This window comes from Macaca nemestrina, chromosome 3 (assembly GCF_043159975.1).
Source record: "Macaca nemestrina isolate mMacNem1 chromosome 3, mMacNem.hap1, whole genome shotgun sequence".
NCBI lineage: Eukaryota > Metazoa > Chordata > Mammalia > Primates > Cercopithecidae > Macaca > Macaca nemestrina.
The window spans coordinates 16,598,404-16,611,607 of NC_092127.1; the positions used below are offsets into that span (position 1 = coordinate 16,598,404).

Sequence of the window (13,204 nt, forward strand, 5' to 3'; positions counted from 1 at the left end):
TGCACGGATTATTAACATAAAGCAACAAAAAACATGAAAAACCAAGGAGACATAATACCACCAAAAGAACACAATAATCTCCCAGGAGCTGCCCCCTGCCAAAGTGGAGATATATGAACGGTCTGACAAAGAATTCAAAATAATTGTTTTAAGGAAACTTAAATGCAGAGAAATAATTCAGTAAAGTCAAGAAAACAATAAATGATCAAAATGAGAAACTTAACAGAAAAAATGAAAGTACCTTTTAAAAATCAAACAAATATTCTGAAGCTGAAATATACAATAAGTTAAATGAAGAACGCAATAGAGAGCATTGGCAGCAGAATTGCTCAAAGCAGAAGTAAAAATCTGTAACATTAAAGGCAGGTTATTTGAAAATATACAGAGGAGAAAAAAGAAAGAAAAGGAACAAAGGAAGTTTCTGGGATTTATGGGACAGCATCAAAACAGCAAATATTTGAACTGAATTGAAGAAGAGAGTCAAAGGCCCAGAGAGCTTATTTAAAGAAGTAAAAGCAGAAAACTTTCCAAATCTGGGAAAAGATATAAATATCCAGGTACAGGAAGGCCAACAGTCTACACTCAGATTCAATCTAAACAAGACTACACCAAGACATACTATAATCAAACTGTCAAAAATCAAAGACAAAAAGAGGATCATGAAAGCAGGAGAAAAGAAGCAAATAACATATAAGGGAGTTCCAGAAAGACTGGCAGTAGACTTCTCAGCAGAAACCTTACAGGCTAGGAGAGCGTGAGATGACACATTCAAAGTGCTGAAGGAGAAAAAAGTCACCAACCAAGAATACTGTAGCTGGCTAAGCTGTCCTTCAGAATTAAGGAGAGATAAAAGACTTGCCCAGACAAACAAAAGCTGAGGGAGTTAATCACCACTAGTCGGCCGGGCGCGGTGGCTCAAGCCTGTAATCCCAGCACTTTGGGAGGCCGAGACGGGCGGATCACGTGGTCAGGAGATCGAGACCATCCTGGCGAACACGGTGAAACCCCGTCTCTACTAAAAAAAAATACAAAAAACTAGCCGGGCGAGGTGGCGGCGCCTGTGGTCCCAGCTACTCGGGAGGCCGAGGCAGGAGAATGGCGTAAGCCCGGGAGGCGGAGCTTGCAGTGAGCCGAGATCGCGCCACTGCACTCCAGCCCGGGCGACAGAGCGAGACTCCGTCTCAAAAAAAAAAAAAAAAAAAAAAAAGCACCACTAGTCTTGTCTTATAAAAAACAGTAAAGGGTGTTCTTCAAGCTGAAAGAAAAGGATGCTAACTAGTAATATGAAAACATATGAAAGCATAAACTTACTGGTAAAAGTACACAGTCAAATTCAGAATAATACTGTGATAGTGGTGTATAAATCACTTATACTTTAGTATGAAGGTTAAAGTATAAACTATATACATAATAATAGCTACAATGTAATTTGTTGATACACAATATAAAAATATAAATTGTGGCATCAAAAGCATAAAATGTGGGAGAAAGTGGAGTAAAACTGTAGTTTTTAAACGCAATCTGAGTTGTTATCAACTTAAAATAGCCTGTTATAACTAGATGATGTTGTATATAAACCTAATGGTAACCACAAAGAAAATCTATGGCTGATATTCAAAATTTAAATAATAAGGAATCAAGGCATAGCAGCAGAGAAAATCGCCTAATCATAAAAAAGACAGCAAGAGAGAACAGAATGAAGGATTTATAAAGCAACCAGGAAGTAGCGAACATAATGGCAATAATAAGTCCTTACCTATCAATAGTTACCTTGAATGTAAATGGATTAAATTCTCCACTCAAAAAATATACAGTGGTTGAATGGATAAAAAAACAAGACCTGGCCGGGCACGGTGGCTCATGCCTGTAATCCCAGCACTTTGGGAGGCCGAGGCGGGCGGATCACAAGGTCAGGAGATGGAGGCCATTCTGGCTAACACAGTGAAACTCCGTCTCTACTGAAAATACAAAAAATTAGCCAGGCAGGGTGGTGGGTGCCTGTAGTCCCAGCTACTAGGGAGGCTGAGGCGGGAGAATGGCGTAAACCCGGAAGGAGGAGCTTGTAGTGAGCCCAGATCACACCACTGCACTCCAGCCTGGGCGACAGAGCAAGACTCCATCTCCAAAAAATAAAAACAAGACCTAACTATTGCTGCCCACAAAAAGTTCGCTTCACCTGTAAGGACACATAGACAGAAAGTAAAGAAATAAAAAAAAAAAAAATTCCATGCAAATGGAAATCAAAAGAGAGCTATACTTTCAGGGTAGCTATATTTGTATCAGATAAAATATACTGTAAGTTAAGTACTGTAAAATGAGACAAAGAAGGTCATTATATAGTGGTATAGGAGACAGTTCATCAACAGAATAATTGTAAATATATATGCACTTAACATTAGCACACCTAAATACATAAAGCAAATATTAATACATGTGAAGGGAGAGAAAGACAATATAAATTTGGGACAATGATAGTATGTATCTCATGGAGCTGCTGAGAAATAAAAGCAAGCAAATAGTCTATATTCAGAAAAATGATAGCTTTTATTAGAAAACACCAGGCAGTCTTAAGGGTCAGGTGGTATGGTCAAACAAATGCTGTCAACGGCCAGGTACAGAAATCAGTTTGAGTTGGAGTGAGCAGATAAGGCTTCCTAGAGGAGGCAGGATTTGAACTAGACTGACAGCTAGATAAGGATTGAGGAGGTAGAAAGGAGTGAAGAGGGTTATCCAAGAGGGTTATCTAAGAAAAGACAATAGTATTACCAAAGTTAGGAAGACAGATCCCTCCTCCTCCTCCCCTTTTCAATGATTTCTCAGCTCCATGGCCACTGCAGACCTACATTAAAAATCAACTTCATAGGCTCTTCTCCCTACAGTGTCCTACAAGTTTAGGTGGTCGTAGTTTCTCTGCCTTTCATAATGTATGGTAAAGAGTTGGACCCGCAATAATTTGTACTTCTCTTTCAGAGAATTTTCATTCACCCTTGATACCTGAGTAAACTTCTTTAGAGCTATGCCATATGGCAGGCACTGGGGATAAGCCAGAAAAATTACTTTAAATACTGTTTGATTCTCAGTTTTTAAGAATACAGAAGCATTTCCCTTTAGCAAAATGAAAACAACTTATACAATATCAATATTGCTACAAAATAGCAATAATGATCATCAGAAAGAAGAAAAATCAATAAATACTATGAACTTCTAGACCAGTACAGTTGTCTTAAGCAAAACCAGACTTCCTAATGAACAGTTCATAAAATCAGAATCTATTGTGTTTTCTTTTGGATAGATTTTCCTCTTTTCAGAAGTATAAGACCCAGGCATCTATTGACAAAAAGACTGTCACTTTTTCAAAACTTTAAAATCTAAGAGACATAAAGGTCTGAAGTTATCTGCCTTCCTATTAAGGAAAGCCCACAACATGAGGGATGATGAAAAGATGTTTGCAGGGTTCTGGGCAACCTGGCCAAAGCATTATTGAGGCGCTCCAAGCTAATTAACACAGAAGAGTATAGGACACAATCAGCAGTGACTAGAAAAAAAGGTGCTTTTTCTAAGATGTCCTCTCTGATATCACCTGTTGCTCATCTGCTCTGAATGGGAGTTGGCATTTTCATTAATGTTAATACAATGTTGAATTGAATCCTGTAAACTGAAAATGACTTACTGGTTTGGCTCAGTCTAGAAATAGCATATAACCCAATTCTCTTTGCTCAAAATAGATTATATTCTAGTTATACAAATAGCTGTGAACCCTTACAAAGCACTTAAATTTTTTTCTTTATTTTTACCTCCATAAGGAAGCAAGGCATAAGGCAGCAAGGTGCAATGAGAACTGCAAATGCTTGGATATTTATCATATTTAGGTTTATATATTTGGACCTACCATTTCTTACCTGTGTGACTAGTTGATTTATTAAATTCATTTAATAACCACACCTTATATAGATAATGACATAAGGTGGCTTATCTAAAAACATACAGTAAAACACTATTTTAAAAATATTTCGCAGAAAAATGAAGGCCAGAAAATCAGGAGAAAAAAGATAAATACAAAATTCATTCTAAAAGGTCTTATGTAATTGTTAAAAGTAGGTTCAAAATACTGGCTTGGAATTACATGAATGTTAAATGCAAAGTAAAAAACAGTAATTTACAAAATCGCTAGACCACATACTTAATCTGAACAAATTTATTTGTGATGGATAAATCTCACAGATCTTGAAGGTTTATTGTAAGAATTAAATACCTCTATGAAAATACCTAGTGTAATCCCTAGCACACAGTAGCTATTCCATAAATGTTCTTTCTTTCTTTTCTCTTAATCTTTTCAGTGATAAATCTCTCTATTTTAAACTTAGGTTCAAAACTGGTATTTGAGAAATGCTACTCTAATCCTTTTCTCATTCAGAATATTACTTTCATCTCACTGAAATAAAAAGCAGCACATAACACAATCTACAATATAAAATTTCAGGATTATAGGATCTTTGTACTACAAAAAATGGAAATGGCTGTATCTTGCAAAATATATTTGCTGCAACATTCTTTATGATTACACATTCTCCTCCTACTCCTTAGCATACCCTAAACACTGGAAACACATAAATTTTAAAAGACAAAACTGCTGTTAGCAAGCTGTGGAGAATATGTGCCATTCAAATAACTAGAATAATATGGTCTTGCACATGGAATCCTAAAATAACATGGAGGAGGTTGTCAGCTCTCTGATATTAGTGTGCTAATTAGGCTCCCCCAGAATAAAATGATATGTCAAGCAAGATATTCTTTTTTTTTTTTTTAAGAGTAGAATCCTATAGATTTTGGAAAGCAGTATCCAAGAACAAAGTGGTCTTAGAACATGACAGCGTGTATGACATATACAGATAACTGAAAATAGTTCTAAACAGATTAATCTGAGTCGCTTTCTTTCTGCCTTAAACAGTCAAGGGAAAATGTGACTCTCTGTAATGGAAAGACCTGACATTTTCATTCTCTTGGCATAAAATTGTCATGTTGCAAAAGGTGACTGACTTTCAATAGGATGCAATTAGATTAATTCCAAAGTGCTGTTACAGAAGTTAGATATATAATTGGTTAGCTAAATGGCTTCTTCCATGCACAAACAGAATTTTAATAATTGCTTTAGCTTTATAAAAATCTTTTATTTATCTAAAATGGTTAGGGAATGGGTTCTTCAGGTTATGAATACTTGCAGCAATGGAGACTTTCTTATTCTATACATGGATTGCCAATTTTCTAAGAATTAGAAATCAATAATGTACTAAAACTATTCCAGGAAGACTTTAACTTTTGTTGACTCAGAAGGAACATGGTGCATCTTTTAGCACCTTAGGGTCATCATTATGATAATCTATTTTTATTACAGTACTGTGGTTCTCATCTACCCTAATTATCCAGCAAGTGGTTCATTGCAGATTCTGATTTGTTCCATCCTACCTCAACCCCGTTACCAACTATCACCACCCACCAACCACCACCCCCGCCCAAACTAAAAGACAACCAGAGATAAATCCTCAAGAAACTTCTTTTTAAGAGGGTGGTTAACAAAGTTAAATTGGGTAGAAAACAGATGAAGCAAGTTTTAATCTCTTTGCTGGGTAAGAATAGTGCCTACGTGGTGTGGGTGATCATGTGTAAGACACTGATGGGTAAACCTGTGGCCCAGTAGGAGGGCATGAAGACTCAGGCATCTGAGCTGGACCATGGCACTAAAAGATTACAGTGATGACAACTGTAACAATGATGATGTTTATGACAGGAATACCTCTAACATCATCATCTTCAATTTTAGCATGTGGTCCTTATGTTCCAGGCACTGTCCTAACAACTTTGCATATACTAACAATCCGCTGACAGAGGCACTAGGAATGTCCCTAATATTCACATGCAGAGGTCAGTGGCTTGCCCAAGGTTATAAAGTAAGTGGTAGATCTCGGACATGAACTTGGGCAGTCTAGCTCTAACCTCGCCACTACAACATGCTAACTTTACCATGCAACTTATCACTCAGTCCCCTAGATGTCTTTCTTCTCCGAACTGCTCTACCCTTTAAATGTAACTGTCATCTCTGTGTCTGGCACACAGCATCTAGCACATAATGCTCCATAAAGATTTACTACATATTCTGTACACAAAAATTTGACTGAAATACTTCTTATATATGCTCTTTGCTCTTATTGGAACAGCTTTCCTCAAAGTGTGCTGTCAAGAACACTAATTCCCTTGCTTTTATCTCTGCATAGAAGGTTCTGCCCTCCAAGATTTTTGCAAGGCCAGTTAACTTGAATTATTCAGATTCCAGCTCAAACATCACCTCTTCAAGAGGCCTTTTATGACCATCTGATCTAAAATAGGTCTCACGTCTCACCCAGAATACCTACACTGATTTATTATATTCAGTGTATCCCTCATGATCTGGAACCATTATTTCAATCTTTTTACTCATCTCTCTCTCCCTCCCCTAGCCCTCCCTGAAGCAGCCCGTGATGGTGTCTGTGGCACACAGCAAGTCCTCAAACATTTACTGAAATAACACATGAATTGATGCCAATAGGTTATCATACTAAATAAATATTTTGTTTTCATATAAGTTTGTGAAACTCTGGGTTAGAGAAAGCTAAATAAATTCCTTCAGGACTTTTCAGGCTTGTGAATCTTTAAGAGGCAGGTATAACAAACAGCTTTTGCCAAACTTATCTGGTCATAGAACTTATCTGGCCACAGGAATTTTTTGTATTTGTAATGGATCTCCTCACAGAAGGACACTCTGGGAAGGGCCACATAGAGATGTATTAACTATATGAGAGGCTGTTGACATTGCTTTATTTAAGAAGTGCCCTTCTCCCCAGTCTTTTCTTCACTAAAGAAACAATCCAGGCCAGGGGCAGTGGCTCACGCCTGTAATCTCAGCACTTTGGGAGGCCGAGGCGGGCAGATCACGAGGTCAGAAGATCGAGACCATCCTGGCCTACACGGTGAAACCGTGTCTCTACTAAAACTACAAAAAAAAAAAAAAAAAAAAATTAACCGGGCGTAGTGGCGGGCACCTGTAGTCCCAGCTACTCGCGAGGCTGAGGCGGGAGAATGGCGTGAACCCAGGAGGCAGAGCTTGCAGTGAGCCAAGATCGCGCCACTGCACTCCAGCCTGGGCGACAGAGTGAGACTGCGGAGGGGAGGGGAGGGGAGGGGAGGGGAGGGGAGGGGAGGGGAGGGGAGGGGATCCAGGTAAAATCAAGTAATGCTAGCTGCATCACCCTTGCAGGGGTTTAAATGCAGCGTAATGCATGGTTTACAGGTTTTAATTCCTGGCCTCCCTACCTGCCCTCATGGCAGCCCTAGAAGAGGGGCACAATCTGCATTTTACAAACCAGGAAAGTGAGGCTGTGATCTGTGAAGTAATTCACTCAGCTAATTCACCACCCTAATCCACCCAGCTGCCAAGAGGATGGACCAGAACTCAAATTCACAACCTTCTGGTCCCAAAGCCCATCCTCCTCCCATTACTGAACCCCACATCTTTATCCCCCCACTTCTCTCCAACCACAGCCTGGACATCCCTGGGTCTGGGCTTTGGGATGACCCTGAGTGAGATGTGGCTGCTTAAGTTAGAGCAGAAGTAGACGACAGCACATCTCCACCTCCACTGCATGTGTTTACATTGCTCCCTGTGCAATTCAAACAAGAACAGCGATTAGAGCTTTTCTTAATATCCAACAACACTAGGTACTATGGAATCTATGCATCAAAACAAAACAGGAACATCTCTGATTACCAGTAGTATAACCATTTTCATCCCTTTACTGTGTAGGATTTCAGAAAGAAGAGAAAGATCTTTTTCCCATTGCTGAATTAAGTTGATTAACAAGTAAATTACTTTTTATCATAAAAGTCCACTCTAGGGTGTATAAAACTTATCCCCATGCTTTCTTTTCCTTCATATACATGAAATTTCTTTACTCTTTTTAAGAGAACATAGCTCTAAATACTACCCTCTTAATGCAATATAAATTTATCTTTTAAAAAACTTCAGTTGTAGAAATCCTGCAGAGCATCACTATTTTGCTTAAGAAAGAAAAATAATCTCAGTGATGAGTCTGGAACTCTGAGGTTACTTTCCAGAACTTGCACAGAGAAGGCATTCATGGAATTAGATATCTACTAGCCACATCCTGACAATCCCAAATGATAGTTCCTTCTGTTTACCTGTCAAAAAAAAAAAAAAAAAAAGAGAGAGAGAGTCTAAAATTTTCACCTTCTCTGAAACATGTACCTATCAAATGTACCTCTGGGTGTCTGGGCAAAGAACCCAAATTTTATATGCATTAAACTGGCTCCTTAAGCAACAGGAAGAAAGATAACATTTAGGACGCAAAGAAAAATCCAAATGTGCAACTGTCTCTGACGTTAGGCCCTTATTACACTATTGCACTATAGTCATCAAACCTGTTTTCATGACAATAATCTTCATGTTACCCAGAAAACCAAACACTGCATGTTGTCACTTATAAGTGGGAGCTGAATGATGAGAACACATGGACACACAGTGGTAACAACACACAATGGGACCTGTCTGTAGGGGCAGGGAAAGCATCAGGAAGAATAGCTAATGAATGCTGGGCTTAATACCTAGGTGATGGGTTGATCTGTGCAGCAAACCACCATGGCACACGTGTACCTATATAACAAACCTACGCATCCTTCACATGTACCCTGGAACTTAAAAGTTGAAGGAAAAAAACCTTCACATTACCAAATAACAGTGCCTTATCCCTGCTCCAAATTCCAAGTTCTTTTTAGAAGGTCTTTTAGAATATATAAAATGCTTCCATTTTAAACAGCTTAAAATACATTCTGGGCCGGGCGTGGTGGCTCATGCCTGTAATCCCAGCACTTTGGGAGGTTGAGGCGGGTAGATCACCAGAGGTCAGGAGTTTGAGACCAGCCTGGCCAACATAGCAAAACCCCGACTCTACTAAAAATACAAAAATTAGCCGGGTATGGTGGTGGGCGCCTGTAATCCCAGCTACTTGGGAGGCTGAGGCAAGAGAATGGCTTGAACCCAGGAGGTGGAGGTTGCAGCGAGCCAAGATTGCGCCACTGCAGTCCAGCCTAGGTGACAGAGAGACTGTGTCTCAAAAAAGAAAAAAAAAAATTCCAACTTAAAATTCTCTTCTCTATTAAAATACGAACTAGAAAATTGTTATGTAATTTTGTATTGTCCAATTGTTAGATTTTTTTCCCCCTATTAATTTAGGGAATTTGAGAGTAAGGATCTCATCCACATCTGAAAGCAAGTAAAGTAAGCAGCTGAAGTTATTAGTCATGTCCATGTTAACTTGAAGGCAGTTATTCTTTTGACTGTATAATATTAATAAGAGGCATGTTTTAGTTTTAGGTTTTAAATTGTTAATAGAAACCACATAGTGATATGTGTGTGCACTCTCTTTCCTCACTATTAAATCCCACATGCTAGATCTAGTGTCTTCACTAAGAGACTATGCATCTGAGTAAACCAAGTGTAAATTCCTTTACCTGTCTCATAGAAGTCATCATCTTATCTGATTCACTGTAAGCATGGAAAAGAACAGAAGTTCTTGACAGTAATTACAGATTGTCCAAGGAGATTAGCCAGGTAAGGACAACTCTGCTCTTACTTTGAGAGATTACCTTCAGGATCTAGTGTTCCTAGAGAAGAAATATGTTTTGGGGTTACACTCAGGTATTACTGGCAACTAGGAAGTACAGTGTTTTTTAATGTCACCTTTGTTCCTTTGCAGGACGACCCTAAGATCCTAGAGAAATTACACAGTCAAGTTTTCTTTAGAGAAGATGGAGAAACAACTCAAGCATTTACAGGTCTTCTGAATGGAAGGGCATTAGACTCCGAGAACTGTTTCAAACGTGAATTGCACTTTAAAGTAGCCTAGACACAGAGTCAGTCACTCAGATCCCCCTTCAGGCTTTGGAAGACTGTTCTTCTTGTGTTTACAGGTCATTTTGGTACTTTTTCAGAAATAACTAAATTTAGCAACATGAGAAATAGTCACAAATACTTACAGATGAAGATGAGGAAGTAGACATAAAAGTTCAAACATATGACAGACTTGTTTAAGGACACTTCATCAGGAGCAAAACACTCAATATTAATTCCAAATTAATATTTTGGGTCTTGAAATTAAAGGAAACAAATGGCTTTATAAAGACTTTACGTGTGTGTGAAACCAAATCTTATGAACAAGTTATTATTAAACTAGCACTGAAAAGTAACATCTGTCACTCACTCACTGATTCTAAGTAGAAATTTAGCTAAGAAAATCTAAGCCAGAGTTTTCAGGTTTACAAAACCCTTCACTGATCTCTTCAACAGCAGCAAAAAGTGGAGAGGACATTTTCAGGATTCAGTCTGAATGCTACTATGGCTGAAAACCAGATTAAATTTATCTCCTATAAGGCAAAATCCTAATCAGAGACTCATATGAAATCGCCTCTGAAACAACTGCTTAGATTCAAAACTGATTATCAGTTTCATTTTATTATTAGTAAACTTCATCTCTCCTTTATTTGTGAACATGATAAATTCCTAAATTTACATTCAAAGCCACAGAATATTACTGCAAATGTGGACGTGTTGACAAAAAGCTTCCAACAGCTTTTCAAACATTTTTTTAAATGCAATATGGTGTATACTAGCCCTAGGGCAATAAGACAGAATTTCTGAGACGATAAGTAAATTGCCTACTTTAAATTTAAATTGCCCCTTTAAACAACCTAAGACATGTACAAAGAATGCCTCTGTATAAATGCTGTCTGTTAACATGTTATATTAAATCTGACAATAAGAACCCCAATTAGTTTACATCATTAGTCTCCTTAGCCTACTATTATCTCTTAATGCTTTTAACTCTCTGTACCCTAAGCAAACACTTTTAAAAAGTAATAGTTACAAAGCAATTAGTTGAGCCATTAAAGAAATATTTAATTGGTTCCTAGACTATCAAAAAGACTTTAAATCCATTTACAAATAGGAAAGTTTGAAAACTAAAGTCTAATTGCTTTCACTATAACTACATAGCATATGAACAAAATTTACAGCAACTACATAGTAAGTAAAGCAATAAATTATTAGTATTGTCAACAACCGAATATATTTAGCCTCCTTTTTTAAAAAAAAAACAATAGTTTTTGGTACAATCATCTATTTTATAAGCCACACGGATGCCTCCCTAATAACAGATTTCAAATTCATTAATTTCACATTCTTTAGAAAGGAAATTAAAAATGAAAACCTTAACCACCCAAAAAAACTAGTTTTGGGATTGTAATCAAAGCAAACACACCACTCATTATTTGGGAGGTTGGTAAATGCCTTTTTCTCATTTGTTGCCTTCTGCTTTATCCCTTATTTACACAGAAATTTCTTCAAATTTCATACTATATATCACAGTTGATGATTCTTTTATTGTCAAAAATATCAACAAAAAGCTAAGTATCACTTTAAAAAACTACAGAAAAGTAATTTTATGGTTATACAAAAACATGCTTTGTCTTCTGTGAATGCGATGCCTTTAAAAAAAAAAAGTTGGGTTGAGGGGAGAGAAAAGACAGACAAGACACAGGGCTAGGCAGCAACTTCATGTATGTGATGTGAGGGTCCTGCTCAAAAATCTCCCTTTCTGGCTTCCATGTGAATTTTCCATAACAGTAAATTCCTTTAGGGTAAAGCAGGAGATTATTTCTGTACGGAGTGTATGTTACTCTAGAATGACTTATGTACAAGTTACAGAAACCAATTTAAGCTAGCTTAAATAAAACAGTATTTGTTATAAGGCTTCACGCCTGTATCACAACCGAATCAGCAGGAAGAACAGGCAGGTCTCATGGTAGTATTAGAAGGTCCTCAGACAGAGGCAGAGGCAGAGTCTTTTTGCCTGTTTGTCCCTCTCCATATCATCTTTATCACTTTTTCTGGAAAGAAAGTGAAAATCTACTTCACTCCTTTCTCTACAGACCGGCTTCCTTGGCAAACCTTTTAGGTTTTCCTCTCCCATAACTTTGCCTGGTATGTGACTGATGCGTAAGGAGCTGACCCTGCCTACCGACCAACTCTGCGCCATCTCTAGTGGACAACACCACGTGATTCAAAAATCCCCGGACAAATAATATAGTTGACCTAGCTTGAATATTCCTGTCCTATCAGCTATGTCCATGGAACAGGGTTGAACCTTCCCACCCATGGATGGGGACAGAGAACTGACAATGGGATGTAGCTTAAAATGAAACACATGTGTCTTACAAGGTCCTGCTGAATTCAAATTTTATACATGGAGAGGATAATATTAACCACTGAACACAAATAGGAAGACTGAGGGAGAAAGGCTCAGGCAGGTGCATTCTGATTGTTTCCCAACAATTTATTTCTATAGCCTTTCAAGGCAACGATGATAATTCAAGAACTCGAGTGTACATATAAAGGAGACATGCCGCCTTCCGGTGGCATGGCAGCTGGGGCATCTTTCATTGTTTGGTGATTCTGATGGCTCTCCAGACTACCTTTCAGAAGTAGGGAGGACCCACATACAGAAACTAGAAATTGTTCTGCAAAGGGCAACTTATATAAAAACATGGATGAGACGGCTTTCAGTTTGAAGATAAAGGTATTTTTTTAAAGGAATTTGTTACTTATAAAGTTGAATATCTCAGCAATATGGCTGAAGTACAGAAAAATCATAATGGACAGGGGGAGGGTATATATCAAATACAAAATTCTGAAACAAAGAGGACCCCTTGAAGTCAAAAAAAGAAAGGTTTCAGGGCAAAGGAATAACGCTTCTTTATACAGTAACTGGTAAATATACAGCACATGTCATCTTAATAATGATTTCTCCATGCCCTTTAAATTTGTGGTTTCTACTTGCTGCCCTCACCCACTACACACTACTCCACACACTTCTCCCTCAGCCTGGCAAAGTCCTACTTTGAAAGACAAGCACAAAGTTAATTCTCCACAGACTTGCCTTTTTCCCCTTCCCAGATATGATCCATTTTATTTTAATATTTAACATACAATGTTAGTGTCTTCATATTCACCTACCACAAACCAGGGTGTGACTTACCTGAGAACAGAGATTATATCTTAGTCATCTTTGTTTCCTCAAAGTCCAGTATAACAAAAGATACC

The 13,204-nt window shown here is 38.0% G+C and overlaps 1 protein-coding gene across 2 annotated transcripts in view; it reads right to left on the minus strand.

The window, feature by feature from the left end:
• LOC105466671 (polypeptide N-acetylgalactosaminyltransferase 7) overlaps positions 1 to 13,204 on the minus strand; it is a 152,836-nt gene that overhangs the window by 117,457 nt on the left and 22,175 nt on the right. The window lies entirely within an intron of this gene.